Source organism: Monodelphis domestica, chromosome 3 (genome assembly GCF_027887165.1).
Source record: "Monodelphis domestica isolate mMonDom1 chromosome 3, mMonDom1.pri, whole genome shotgun sequence".
Lineage (NCBI taxonomy): Eukaryota > Metazoa > Chordata > Mammalia > Didelphimorphia > Didelphidae > Monodelphis > Monodelphis domestica.
The window spans coordinates 60,772,648-60,788,084 of record NC_077229.1 but is presented as its reverse complement, the minus strand read 5'-3'; the positions used below and the strand labels follow the sequence as shown (position 1 = coordinate 60,788,084).

Genomic DNA, 15,437 nt, shown 5'->3' with positions numbered 1-15,437 from the left:
ATGATGCTGGTCTGGTGTCACTAGAATCCTTGCTTAGGCAGATCTTGTGGTGAGTATTAAAAGACTGACTGACTGATCTCTCTCTCTTAAGACTCAAGTCTAGGCCATGTTGGCTTAAGGCCCTTCATACTTATTTCCTTTTTCTCTCTTTCTCTCTTTTCTTTAATTCCACATTTGTATTAATTAAAATCTCTATAAAACTCAGTTGACTTGGGTATTTGAATAATTGGGAATATTTCCCTGGTGACCACCTTATATTTGATTTAAAAACCAAGACACTGTAGTTAAACATATTTCTGTGGTCAAATTTACTCACCCTCTCTTATATCTATCACAATTTATATCTTCCACCATTTAACTCACTACAGTTTAAGACCTCAACCATTTTAAATCTAACAACAGTGAAAGATATTAGTAAAAAAAAAAAAGATGTTTCTGCAGATAATCTGTGGACTGGTGGTACTCTCAGTCTTTGCATGTTATTGGATTTATAATTTAATGTATTGTGTAGTGACTAATATTCTGATGGACACTATAGAATTGATATCTAATTCAACTGCTTTTATAATGACTATACCTTTCACTACCAACACTGTACTGTGGCAAATCCTCACCCAACTGTATGTGTTTACCATGGCTGCCATATGGACCTTCACCTCTCTTAAGAACATTATCAAGTTTATGACACCAAAGAAGGCAGCTCAAATCTTGTTTGTAGAAACAAATCTGGAACAGTTAGTTAAGAAAATGTATGAGGAGTTTCTGCAAAAACAAGGATTAGATCAGGCTAAGGATGGAAGTGAATGAGAAGACACTGGGCTTAGGGACAAAGATAATAAGGAGAAGGATAAGAAAGCAAAAGGGAAGGACAAGAAAGGGACTCAGGAAAATAGCAAGGAAGTCAACAATGATGTTGAGAAAATATTACCACTCAGGGACATTGCAAAGATATCAGTCCCTGCTAGGGTAGTCAAAGACACACAAACAGTTTTCAACCAAGGAACTTGATTCCATTGTGGGTTTTTAAATTAACAATCAATAACTAAATCTTATATTTTATAAAGTTTTATTAATAATAACTAAAGCAAAAGAACTACCTGACTTCAGCCTGGTCCCAGGTTTAAAAGAGGAAGAAGGAGGAGTTACAGCCACTTAAATACAATCATGAAAATGTGGGGACACAGGAAAATGGAACCCTGGGAAAAACTAAGGGACTTCTGGCAGATGAAGTCCAAAGGCTCAAAATCTCCATTTATACACTATCCAGCTCATATTTCCAAAATTTCTCTCTGAGTCTTACCATGTGCTTAAGGAACTGAGAGGGCTTTTAAAATCTTTGAACATGATATCAAGGATTCAGAGTTCCTCCTTTCAGAATTATGTAGTCCCCAGGAGCATAGGCAATTTGTTGAAGAGAGGAGAACTGACAGCACCCTGATGAGTTGGCTCACTGAAGAACAGAGAGAAGATTTTGATTTTGCTAATCCTGCAAGCATGGCTTATTTGAGGAAATGCAGGGAAGATCTCCTGCAATCCATAAAGTCTTTCTGTTCTAAACCTAATGCATGAGGTAAATTTGATAAATTGATTCAGATTTCACTATCAATCACAATTGCTTGAGAGATAAATAACAAAACATCTTCCTATCTAGGTGTAAAGCTAGAAGATAACTTAAAGCAGACCAGTTTTGGGGTTTTACTCAATTTACAAGTTCTGTTTTTCTTGTGTTACTTTGAAGTGCCTAGTAATGCTGCCTGGTTTCTGTTCATCAACAAATTCATTAGAGTGTGATAACTGTAAGGAAAGGTTTATTTTGGTGCTCAAGCATTTGACCAGTGTTTATTGTAGGACCTTGAAGTGTATCTTGTGCTAGAGAAAGGGAGAGGGAGGTTATGGGCAATAATCTTTGGGCTTTGATTCTGTAATTGCAGACTTTTTGGGGTAATAATCTAGGGGGATTAAAGTGGGATATATGTTGATCCTATAAATATTTGGCCTCATATTATTTCTCCTGTATTGGGGAGATATTAATAATCATAACAAGTCCATTAGTGGGGGAAGTTGGAGAAAGAAGTCATAGAAGGGAGGTTGGCAGGGGGGAGAATTTTATTCTCGGGGGGAGGGGCTGCTTTGCAGCTTCCAACTTCTCACTGTGACCATGTCAGTGGGTGGGGGTCTGTTGGTCCCCCACAGTCCTTCATCCTTTACATTACTTATTGCATTTTCTTCATTTTCCAAAGTCTCAGTTTCTATATATTCATTTGCAACAAATTGTTACACTCCTCTTAGGAAACCTTCATAATGAAGCCTTACCACCCTTTGATCCCTTCTGAGAATCATATTTTTGGGTACTATCACTAGCCACTTGGGAGTATTTTGGTCTTGCACCATTTTTTATGTAGGTGTGCATTGTCTTCATATCTGGAGCCTGGGAAGTCCCTTGATAGTATCTATCATTGTATGCTTTGGGATAGCTAGGTCTCCTATTTTGATACCCATATCCATAATGATTGACAAAACCATGTCCTCTAAAACCATTATCTCTGAATGCATTGTAATTCCTGCCTTGGATTCCCCTGAAATTATTTCCTCCATTTTGTCTGTAATTATTATAATATCTCCCATTGTGCTTAAATATTTGTTCCCATGACTGACAATCACATATTACGTGGCCTAGTCTCCTACACATGTAACATCTTCGGGCTTGGTTGTTAAACCCTCTTTGTCAGTGATGGGCAACCTTTTGAGCTTGGTGTGTCAAAATTCACCAAAAAAACGAGCATAACTCTGGTGGTGTGTCACTTTGAGAAAAAAAAAACACAATTTCTCGATATTTATAGTTTAAATAACAAAATGTATAATTGTAATATTTAACTGTATTTAATAAACCAAAAGTTAATTATTTAACTTACCTGCTTAGTGACTTCTTTGTTCATCTGTCAGTTTCTTTTGTTGGTCTTGATATTATTTAACTTGTGTGGGGTGCCATGAACTAAGATAAGTGAAGGGGAGGGGGAATTCTTTAAGTAACCTGCCTATTAGTGACTTTTATTGCTGCTGAATATCATTAGCTAAATCTTTAATTGAAGGTTGATATTTTGTACACTTTAAGCTCAAGCAAACACTACTAACTCCATCAGTCAATCTGTTCCTTTGGTTGGTTTTGATATTATTTAACACTGAGAATAAGGTCTCACAAAAGTATGTAGAGGGAAAAATCGTGAGTAAAGCCATTGCTATATTTTTCAGGGTGCTAAAAGTGTCTGGTAATTGGTACCAGGCACTCCAAATTTCTTGTTGGTAGTAGCACTTCTCTTGATTCTCCAAGCAGCACCTTTCCAGATTCTCAAGCTTTGACCTCAACTCAACAAACACCTGAGCTCAGATGCTGTCTTGAAATTCTGCAAGTTGCATCTCCAAATCATCAGTTTGCATCTATTGGAAACCATTTAATTCCAAACTACTGTAGACTACTACATCAGGATACTTAATTATTTTCATGGAGTGTTCTAGGCTTCTAAATTGATTAAATCTATCACTGAACTGGTCAAGTAATGAGTCTAAAACATGCTGGTACTTTATATGCAAGGGTTCCATTTCATTTTGTACAACTGCACTGGCCTTCTCAAAATACTTTGTTAATCGAGGAAAATGCTTTTATTTTTTAGTTTCTACATCTCGCTTGGTAATTTTAAGTTTGCTTTCAAAAGCTTTTATGTATCCAAACATAACGTCAATAATTTTGCCAAAACCTTGTAACTTTAAGTTCAGTTCATTAATATGAACAGAGAGATCTGTAAAAAACATCAGGGTGTTGACCCACTCATTATCATTGAGCTGAGGAAAGTTTCCCAGATGCTTATCCTCAAGAAATCCCTTAATTTCTTCAAAGTACTCCACAAAGTGCTCAAGAAATTTTCCTCAGCTGAGCCATCTTACATTATTGTACATCCACTGTAGTGGAATCAACCTCCAGTAAAAGTGCAGAAAATTCTGGCTTGTGAAGGGGACAAGCAGCTATTAAATTAACTATTTTTGTAACAACTGACATTAAGTCATTTAAGTTGGTGAATCCTGCCTTGACACATGGGTGGCTCAGTGGATTGAGAGCCAGGACTAGAGATGGGAGGTCCTAGGTTCAAATCTGGCCTCAGACACTTCCCAGCTGTGTGACCCTAGGCAAGTCACTTGACCCCCATTGCCTAGCCCTTACCACTCTTCTGCCTTGGAACCAATACATAGTATTGATTCCAAGAAAGAAAGTAAGGGTTTTAACAACAACAAAAAAATACAATGAAAAGGCACAATTGGATGTCCAATAACTTGCATAAACAATTTGAGAAACCCTACCATGTTTGGTGCCTCATCTGTTGTCACTGACACAACTTTAGAGATATCAGTGCTTAGGTCACAGAATGTTTGTATAACAACCTTATATATTTCGCTTCCTGATGTATTTGTTGGCACTGATACAGCACTGATACTAACTTTATCAACTCTTCTCTCATTGGGAGATCATCAGAATATAGACCAATAATGGCCAACTGAGCATGTGATGTGACGTCAGTAGTTTTATCAAGAGAGATGGAAAAATATTTACAATTACTTATGTCTCTCTTTAATTGATGTTGTACGTTTGTGTTCAGTCTCATTATTTGGTCTTTTATGATATTTCTGAGTGGTAACTCAGATATTCTCTTAATAATTGCATCTTTATTCTGCATATTGTGAAACAGAACTGGTGCACATATTAGGAGAGTTTATTTAATAAATTCTCCCTCACTGAGTGCTTTTCCATGTTGATCTATGGAGTGAGCAATTCTAAAACTTGCAGATGTTAAGTTTGTAGAGCCTTTTACAAATTTAAGGATGGAATTAGATTGGCTCTTATAAAGGTGTAACTACCTGGAAATGTATTCCTTCCTTTCATCCTCATTTTTTTCAAGAACTGGGAATGATTAGTTTCAAAATGTCTATTTATATTCCACATTCTGCTTACTACTGTTTTAGTACAGAGAACACAAAATGATCTGCCATTTTTTTCTGTAATACCATACATCTTGGGCCATGTCTCGTGAAAGGGTCAGCTACTGCTACTGTTAAGGTCCAGGATTTCACCTACCACCATGGAAGTCCAAGAACAATGCACACTGGCAGAGAAAGGCCATTTATTGAACTGATGTGCATCAGTGGGAACCTCTATCATCAGAGTTCCGAGTTGCTTCTGACAGGCTGGGCTTTTTATACTTTTCTGTAGGTACCTTACCATCCTTGGAATTTTGCCTGCATGTATGGCCCTTATCTGCTTCCTACTATTCTTGGAGCTTTGACAATTCTATATTGTTGGGGTCCCCTTGACCTGTTGTTTGATATATTTATTGGGGTCCTCCTGGCCTTTATCTGGTACCTACTGCAGCTGGCGGTTTGGCATATTTATGGTTCTGACAAGTTTCTCAAGGCTGACCAGCTCATTAGGCCTTCCTGCTAGGATTTGGTATATTTACCGTTCTGACAGGTCAGATTGTTAGGCCCTCAAGTTTGGCCATTTTCCGGCCTCCCTCACTACTACCAGTTCCTTTGCTTAACCTTGTTTTTTTTTTTAATTTAATTTTTTGGGTTCTCCATCAGGGGGGCAGTAACAGAAGATAGAATTATAGATAGCCTGTTAGCCCTGCAGGCAATTAGGGGTTAACTAGCCTAACTGACCACAAGGTGGCATATGTGCCGGTCTTTTAGGGAAGGGCAGGGTTAATAAGCAGAAATAAGGGTTAATAAGGATGCACAAAAGCAATTGTGGTGAAATGAAGTCTGCACTAAGCTTCAAGATGGCATTCCTTATGTAAATTAAGATGGCTGCTGCTATTTCTAATGGTGGGAAATAGCACCCGTAGCACAGGCCCTCACCTCTCCCAGCCTCCCCTTCACTTATCTCAGTAATGATGGTCAATTAGAAATCCATGACACCCCAGAACAGTAGATTGGATGATGGTTGCTGTGATTATGTGGTTGCTGGTAATGGCAATCACAGGGCTCCAGAGATGTGTCCCATGTGGCATTCCACAGCTCCCTGCTCAGCTGGCCAGAAGTGAAGTCAAAGATCCCCTTACAGCCTAACCAGAAGTTCCAGAACTAGATGCTCTGTGCTGGAGTTCTGTTGTTTTGGCCTACAGACCTCCGGTACAGAGTGTCTACACTATACTATAGCAAATGTTTTATCCTCAGCTACTGAACCTGGCTGTACAGGAGCCAAGATTGAAACATCCTTCTTGGCATGCGGCCCCATATTTCTCTGTATGGGACTCTTGGACTCTGAGAAGGACTCTTGGATTCATTGCTCACATGTAAAGAGAGTATCTTCTGCTGAGACTGATTGACTGTATCCTATCACATGCATTGAAGATAATAATCCATTGACAAGTGGATGCTGTTTTTCAAAAACACATTGAATTCCTGATTTTTTTCTTCTCTTTCCCTTATTTTTTATTATTGCTTTTATTTTGAATATTTGAATTTTCCCCCCTTTCCTCATTTCTTGTACAAAAGATACATACAATTAAATTTTTTCCCTCTCACTCTGCAGTAATATAAGTTTAAATATACATACTTGTTATATTATTAAAACATACCCAAACAGCTTTAGACTGTGGGAACCTGCCATTTATTGATAAAATGTTATGGGACTATGATTAATGTTTGTGTCTGATTCCAGGAAATGGTATAAAAAACAAGGAGCACAGACTTAACCTGAATAGTGCCAAAAAAGCACACAGGAAATACTAATGTGGACTCAACGTTGCGAAGCTTGACATACGCTAAGTCGTAGGACTTCCTTGTATCTACACTCTTTATGAAGTACTCATACAAGTACAAAAATTTGACTATCATGCTGGCTCCCTATATCCTTGAGAATGAAAAAAGTCAGACCAGGGAATGACTCTTCCCTATCAAAATAAAATTCTAGTTCCTTTCCTTCTTATAATATGACAACTTCCTGTAGTCTTGGCTGCAAATGGGTAAGTGACTTGTGGGATAGAAATTACTTTAAATTGGACCTTTACAAGGGCCCATTATGAAGTTATTCTTGTTTACTCAACATTTTATACAGAGATTTTGGTATTTTGATTCTGATTTTGAACTTTTTTTCTTCCCTTTTTCCCAAAAGGGAAAGAAAAGAAAAAAGGGAAGAAAGTTAACTATCTTCCATATTTTTTCCCTTTGTATATGTTTGTTTTGTTTTTATTATTTTTGAATTCTTTTAATAACTGAATCATACACCTCCATAACTCAACAATGCATCCTGAGCTGAACTGGATTTTTTTTTAACACCCACTTCAGGGGGGATTGTATTTTAATAAAAATCCAAGATTTTGAAAAATTTTGTTTGTTTGTTTGTTTGAGAAAGATCTTCAAGGAAGAAGCTTGCTAACTCCTAAATCCAGAGAATGAACTGTTGCAGAAAGATGCCAGAAAACCTACATTACACCAAGATCAAGAATGAACTTTGGGGTGTGGTTGCTTGAACTGAAGGTTGATTGAATTTATTTTGAATGTACACTCTTCTGCCAAAGGGGACTGCACCCTAATTGGCTTTTGTCAATGTGCCCAGCAAAACGTTGGTTTTGTTGTCTCTCTCTCTATCTCTCCTATTTTCCCCTTATCTCTAACTATTGTAATTTCATAGCTGGTATGTTTATAAGACCCATCTGAGAGACTAGTCTTCCTTGGGCCTCAGGGGAGATTTTGTGAATTTCAAAACTACTCCACCCTATTCAGACCATTCTTTAGAAGATAGGATTTAGCTATTTCCTGATCAATAACAATAGAGATACTTGGAATAACAGAATCAGGTCTTGGAAACTATAATCTCCACCCTACTCAGGGTAACAAGATTAGGAAGGGCTACAGCAAAACTCAAGATTTACTTATTTGAGAATATGGCCTTCAACAGACATGTGCAAAAAAGGACAGACCTCTAGGCGGTCCTAGATTAAGCTAGAGCCACCACTGGCACATATGAGACGCAGGAAGTGAGGTAGGGAACAGACTCTGGAGTTCTCGAGACTTCCTGTGAGGAGGGGGAGAGGGAGTTGGAGGCTGATGCTTGGAGTTGGAGGAGCCCACGGACTGTTTTCTTCATTGTGGTCATGTGAGTGATAGGGACTGATCTCTTTCCTTGCCTTGGCTATCCAGAGCCTTGGGCCCGCTTTGGCTCAGCCTAAACAGGGTGGGTATTTAAGCCCTATTTCCTTTTCTCCCCTTTCCCTCTCTCTCTCTCTCTCTCTCTCTCTCTCTCCCTCTAATACTTTCTTCCTCCTGTTTGTAATTAAAACACCATAAAGAAAGGTTGGCAGATGACTTGAGTTTTCATTTAGGAATTACATAGCTGAATTCCTTGGCGACCTTAAATTAATATATATCAGTCTTTTAAAGTGATTTAGATATCACAGTGGAGAGCAAAATTTCTGCCTGTTTTAACTTTTTTGGGATCACTAACCTTTTCTTTGGTATCCTGAATTCTAAAGGGGCTCAGGATTATTCCACCAATGTTTAAATTATGTAGGTGATTGGACTTGGTTGTTTGGGCCTGTGGTCTCAGTAGACATGTTGTGGCCCAATGCTGCTCTGTGAGACACTGAAAAATTCAGGAGACCGTCTCGGCTTTAATTTGGGATATGATCATTTAAAATGTCCATCTTTGGGGTAGGCAAAGCAAACACGTGTTGTCTTTTTAAATTGAACTGACATTGGATTCTTGTGGACTAAAGTTTTTATGTCTTGGCATGTTCTCATAGCTTTTTTGTGAGGAATTGTCTCCTCAAAGAACTCTGTAACATTACATAGGTTAGTTACAATTTGCCATGCTCTTTTAGCAGCTAGCCCAATTTGATTAAAAGTTTTTTCTGAATATAACAATTACCTATTAATACTTCTAATTTACCTGTGACAGTTAATTCATCATAGGTAATGGGCACATGGATTTCCTTTTTTTTTTTTAATCTAGCTTGTTCCTTGCTTAACTTTTGAAATAGCACATTCAAGTTAAGAAATCTTTGGCAATAAGCATAGATGCAATTGATAACAATGATCTGGATTTAGAGATTGCTTGTTTATCTTGTCCAGCAGCTCCTTGGTGATGGGAGCTTTATTACCATACTGAATTACCCTGCTTTTGATCTCTTTAGGAGTCAGGAATGCAACATTATTATGCTGTTCTAAATTACTTCTGCATTCTCAGAATTATTTCAAATTTCTGTTGCAGAAGCTGTTTTGCTTGTTTTCTTCTCTAGATTTAGGATGATTGTAATCCTGCATTAGGTTTTTGTGGAGGTGGAGGTTGAAATTCAGGTGGAGTGGGGGGAAGGGAGGATCAAGAGGATACTCCTAAGGTGAGGGAAGGTCAGACTTACTTGCAGCTTCTGCAGCAGGCACAAGTAAGAGGGTAGAGAATAAATTGATAGAAAGTCAGTTAAAGCCATAAAAGTTGAAAGAGCAATAGTGATATATAAGTGTTAGTAGAATTAGTGAAAGGAGGGGGAAGAAACTGAGAAACAGCTCAACTCACCACATTTTGTGCAGTATTCTGACTAGATTTCATGTGATTCAAATTGCTGGTAATATTCTGTGTCCTTTTTTAAAATTTTTGTTTTTCATAGTTTGCCCTATTAAATGCCATTCTTGTTTAGTAAATGCTCCTTGTTCTGGAAAGTCAGGACAATATTTCAAGGTAACTTTAAGTTACACCTGGAGCTAAGCTGCAAGGCTCGTCTGAAAGGTGGCCAACCTTCTTGCGACCTTGCGTGGGGTAACGGTCATACAAAGTGACGAATGGACCCTAATGGAAAATGTATAACGACCCTTTATTGAGTTCAAACAAAGCAATATATAGGTCAACACACAGGAAGATATAATGTTACCACCCAGCAACAGCAGGAACCAATAATTGGGCAGATTCATAGGAATTCATGACGTTACCTGCCAGGCACAGGGAAGAACCGAGAAGATTCCAAACAAAGACAGAGAAATAACTTTCCCACAGCCTCTCATAAATTCTCACAACCCTTATCAGTCTTCTGCTGGCTACTCCAACCTTACAGTTTCTTTCTCACAGACCTTATCAATCCTCCCGCCGCTGTTATTCCAACCTTGAGCACACAGCTGTGCAGGTCGTACACAGTTCAATCCACGACCCCGACTATGCAGCTCAACTGGGGAGGAAGAGGAGGCTTAACCCTTATGGTTCTGCCTTTACAGCAATGCCTCAAATACACTAAGCCTCTGAGATCTAAATTCCTAGCTTTAAAGATTTCGTAGTATGAGAAGACAGGTTTTTGACCCATGTTCCAGAATGGAACAGCAACTCATCTCATTGGCTAAATGCAGGTCTGCTGCTCTGTCTCCAATATTGAACCCAATACATTTCCTCAGGTGATTTATAATCTGTTGGGTGCCATAATGTAACCTCCTGCAGCTACATATTAATATTTTTTGGAGGAGGAGATTGGAAACTGAGGGAAAATGGATAGAGGAGAGAATGAGAGACTGAGAGAGAGACAAAGGAATAAAGACTCAGAGACAAGGAGTTAAACAATATAGGCTATATTGTGCTTGCCCCTCTGGTGGAATTGAGAGAGGGCTCTACATGTGCCCTCAAATTTTTTGGAGAGTTTAGGAATGTGGAGTGTAGCTAATGAACATGTGACATGGCATAGGTTTTAACACTGGCTCAACTGACAATCACTGAATCAAAGAGGAGGAGGTTAATCCAACATGTGATTAGGATACGGAATGTGGTCTAATAAGGTGGTAGCTAGGACCCTGTGGCAAATAATGTCCTGCTCAGGAATCCTTTTGTCCTTTGGACTGAAGATTTGCAAATACAATAATCAAAAAAGTAACATGACTGTGAATCTGGTATATGAACACACCAGATACAATATCAATAGACCAATCATACTTTCAAGATGCTAATGTAAGATCTGAACAACTGAAGGACTCATCCCCCCAGGACTGTGGATCCATGACCTAACCCCACCCAGGGTTTCCCAACTGTTCTGAGAAGATAAACAGAAATAGGCATCACTTGACCCCAAGGACCTAACCCTACCCAGTATTTCCCAACTGTTCTGCTAAGATATCCTGTTATCCTGTGCTGCAACTCAATCCTCTCCTCCCCTTCATTCATGGTCCCATCTGCCTTGGAGGCTGTGGGACCCAAGCTCGAGCTTGTAATAAAGCAGTACCTCTTACTTTTACATTATCAGGTGTGCTTCCTAATTTGGGAAACCAGAACCGGGTCGAACACTAATATACCTGGTATGCTATAGGCAGTATCACCAAACCTCTAACCAAGAGCTAGGGGTAGGGATATAGGACACCTGAGCTAGTTTAAGGGATGTGGGAAGGGAAAGTGTGACTCAATGGTAAATGTGGGGATGGTGCCCTGTGACATTTGGGAAGTGAATATGAGAGTGGATAGCCAGTAGCTAGTTCTAGGAGAGAGCCATGTTCCAGATTGCCTCAGACGTTGCCCACCATGAGGTAAGAAGTGGAGAATGAGGCTCAAAGGAAAAGGAAGCCAGCAGAAGTCTGGAGTCTTCTGGTTTCCTGGCCCAGACTTGCATGGGACCTGCACCTGAAGAATGGGTTTCCAAAAGGCATAGTGATCTCAACTCCTAAGGGTCTTGCTTACATCCAGCTCACTCTGGGTGGGCCTTCCCAGACCTAAGAGCCCCACTCTACCCAGTCTCTGAAGCCCTTTCCTCCAATGGTACCCTGTGTCAGGAGTTCAAGATTCTGGCTGCCTCTACTTGCCAAGCCCTGCCCTTCATCATAGGGATCGCAACTCCCTTTCCAGACTTTTTATCTTTCACTCTGATGTGGACTGATAGCAGGCCCTTAGGGGTATTGAGGAAAGGATCCCTCAGACTCTGAAAACTGCCACTTCTCACTAGTTAAAACTGGTTAAACATCAACTACAAAACCTGTAGTTTCAACATGAGTCAAACATGAATTGTAGATAGTTGTTACCAAGTCTGTTTATGGGATCTGTAATATTCCATACTGGGCATCAGTTTTGTGTCTAATCAGTTTTATTAAGTATTCATATTGTTCTTAGAACTGTAATATTAACTACCTGTAGCAGTCCTCCATTGTACCACATCCCCCACCCCATGTTCTCATTCCAGAAGGACAGGGAGACCTCTCCCACATTGACCAATGATGACAGGGTGAACAATGTGGAACAAGGGGCCTGCGCACTGGGGACTCTGGCATTCCAGAGGAATCCCCCAAATTCACTATGTCACCACACCCTAAAACACATTGGCACCTGAATTTGGCCATGCCCCCTTCCAGGGTTTTCAGGAAACATGAAGATTTCTCTGGAATGGGAGATGACAAGCTCCCTGGCCCTAATAAATATGCAAACACTAATCCAGAGCTGGGAAGCTGCTATTCTACAGTTGTGGCTGCTACTCTATACATGAAACTAACACTGTACAACAGAGCAGCTACTCTATATAATCAGCTGCAAAGAAGCTATTCTACTAGTCCCTGAATCTATCTTTCAGCCTTGAGGCTACCTGATTAGCCTCCAGAATATTTCACCAGTAATTATACAACCATAAACTACTTCTTAAATTATTTTCTAAAAAAGTGAATGAGATACAAGTCTCTCATTCTTGGGCTGAGATTCTTCTACAAACTTGGGTGTTTCTCCCACAAGAACCCCTCTCTACTCTGTCTCTGACACAGTGATACTGGCCTCCTGGGTGATTCCTGGTCAAGACACTACCTCTTGTAACTCTGTCTGTCCTGTAGTTGTCTCCACTGCTTGGAATATGTCCTCCATGGTCATATTGATCTCTTGAATTCAGTCTTCTTAGGTAGCATCTCACTTTCTGAAGAATTGCACTTGGTCCCTAAATCTCTTAGAACTTTCCTTCTGAGGGTTCTAGATCTTGTTCTTCCTCAGGCCTTCAATTCTGTTGCAGGACTTGAATTCTATCTGGGCCACTACCCATGCTCATTTGAGGAGCTCCATTTGCCCCATCTCTTCAACACCTGCCTCTTTCCTTCCTTCATGTCCAGGACTCAGTCCCTCCTACTGAACAGGAAGATATCCATAAACCCTGGGCAGCAGACTAATCTGAATTTAGAGGTCCCTATCATTTGAGGTGCTGACAGCAAATATCTCTTGAGAAAACGTTCTGTAGGCTACCATTTATAAGGATGAATCTAGATTTGGTGGAACTGTCTTAAAATCAATTATAATGTAGTTCACATGTGTTTTCCTATTAGGATAATTATATTTGACCTTGAATTTGTGAGTGCAAAACTCCCTTCCCCTTTATAATTATAATAGTATTAGCCTTTAGGATTATTTTTATAACATAATCATTAGTTTTGATTTCATAGTCAAATAATATAGTTTGCTTTATAAAAATTATAAACATTAGGGGGCAGCTGGGTGGCTCAGTGGATTGAGTCAGGCCTAGAGACGGGAGGTCCTAGGTTCAAATCTGGCCTCAGACACTTCCCAGCTGTGTGACCCTGGGCAAGTCACTTGACCCCCATTGCCTAGCCCTTACCACTCTTCTGCCTTGGAGCCAATACACAGTATTGACTCCAAGATGGAAGGTAAGGATTTTAAAAAAAATTAAAAACATTAGCTAAGAAAATTACAGTTTAGGGTGCTATCAAATTTTCTTTACATCCTCACCTTAAAACTATAACCCAGGAATTTCCATAAGTCCTACCACAACCCTCTTGGGTTTATAATGAAGAAATGTTGGTGATATGAGAAAGTTGAGAGGAGGAGGATGTGATAAAATACTGTTTGATGCCCCCAGAAGTATCTTTTAGCTCTCCTCTCTGAAGGAATGCTAGGGATGGCTTCCCTTCCCTAGGTCAATATGGAAGGTTCTTGGAGACAAACTATTTATATAAAAAGCTATTCATTCATGTTTAACAATATAAAAATAAAAATTAATAACAAGGAAAGCCTTAAACTAACAGGGAACTATAACTACCCACCTTCCAAGTCCGTCTCATGGTGGAGTCTTCCGTTCTTCAGGTTAAACTAAAAACTAGCTGACACTAAAAAAAAAATACCAAACACAAAACACTATGTCCTACCTAAGATCCTTATTCATTTAATTTAATTTGATAAAAATGTCTCCAAGTACATAGATTCAGTCAGTCAAGATGGCAGCTGCTGACAATCGGGAAACCCTGGTATGGCCCAGAGCCCAGATAAACAGCCTTCGATCTTTCCCTTTCTCCAAAATTGATCTACAGCAAAGCAGATACCAGTATCTACTTAGAGATGACTTCTCTGGAACAGGAAAGTAAAAAACCTCTTCTGACGGTTTCCAGAGTTCTCTCTTCCCTTTCACCAGCCAAGAGTAAAATTTCAGGTATCTGTCTCCAGCAGCAGCCAGAAAAAGACCAAGCTCACTAACTGAAGCTCAGTGAGTGACTCAGTCTGAGTGAGTGACCTAGAGAGGATCTCACCAACTGAAAGAACTTTTTCCTGTATTCTTTCTTCCAAGTTCTGATCTCACACACTGCTTTCTACCTTGCTTGTATCCTAAGAGATTTCTTTATCAAATATCTTATTTTAATCACTATTTTAACAAATATCTTGATTTCCTTATGTAGCATTCCAAGCATATTCACATCTAAGAAATATAAATGATGTATGGATATCGTGTCATCAGACACAGGGTTAAACTGATATTTGTGGGTGGACTCTTGACCTAGCTATGCTGCTTTTGTTCAAGGCAAACTCATTAACATTTAGCAAGGAGTCAAATTCCTTTGTAAAAGCCCATATTGAAGTCAACATGCCCAAAAGGTGTCATCATTGCCATCCCATCCAATCTAAATTAACTATGCTTTGTTAGGTATTCATTGAGTACCTCCCTAGCCACAATGAAATAAATTTGGGAGGCGGCCCTGTGATTTTCTCTCTTGGACTTTGCATTCTCACACTTGATACTCTTATCCTATTTTCTATCTAGGAACTCTTGTTTCCACGTGTTCCATTAGTTCTCACATTTTCCTTTAATTATCTTTCCAAGGAGAATGTCATAGGGATTCACGCCTTCCCTTGCCAAAAATACTGACTTGTCTGTGTTCCTTTATTCTTCACCCATTTTCTCAGATTCCTTGCTCCTTCTCGAGCCCAAACCCACAAAGGAAAATTCTTTTTATAACAGCCTCTGGACGTGTGTTATACCTTATTACAATAACAATATGGTGAAACGAAGAGGAAGGATGGTCTTGTTTGTAAAACAAATCAAGTCACACAGAAGGTGAAAGGCTACTCTTCACAAAGCAGTTAACCAAAACTGTGGACTCCTTTTATTTCACCATAATCATCAGTAAAGTCACCAAGACCATAAGTGAGTACTGCAGTTATGACCCATAGTGAT

At 39.3% G+C, this 15,437-nt stretch overlaps 1 protein-coding gene across 1 annotated transcript in view; it reads right to left on the bottom strand.

Moving 5' to 3' along the window:
• The window catches only part of LOC107651962 (zinc finger protein 420-like), a 106,606-nt gene that overhangs the window by 67,565 nt on the left and 23,604 nt on the right, over nucleotides 1–15,437 (bottom strand). The gene's annotated exons all lie outside the window — the stretch shown is intronic.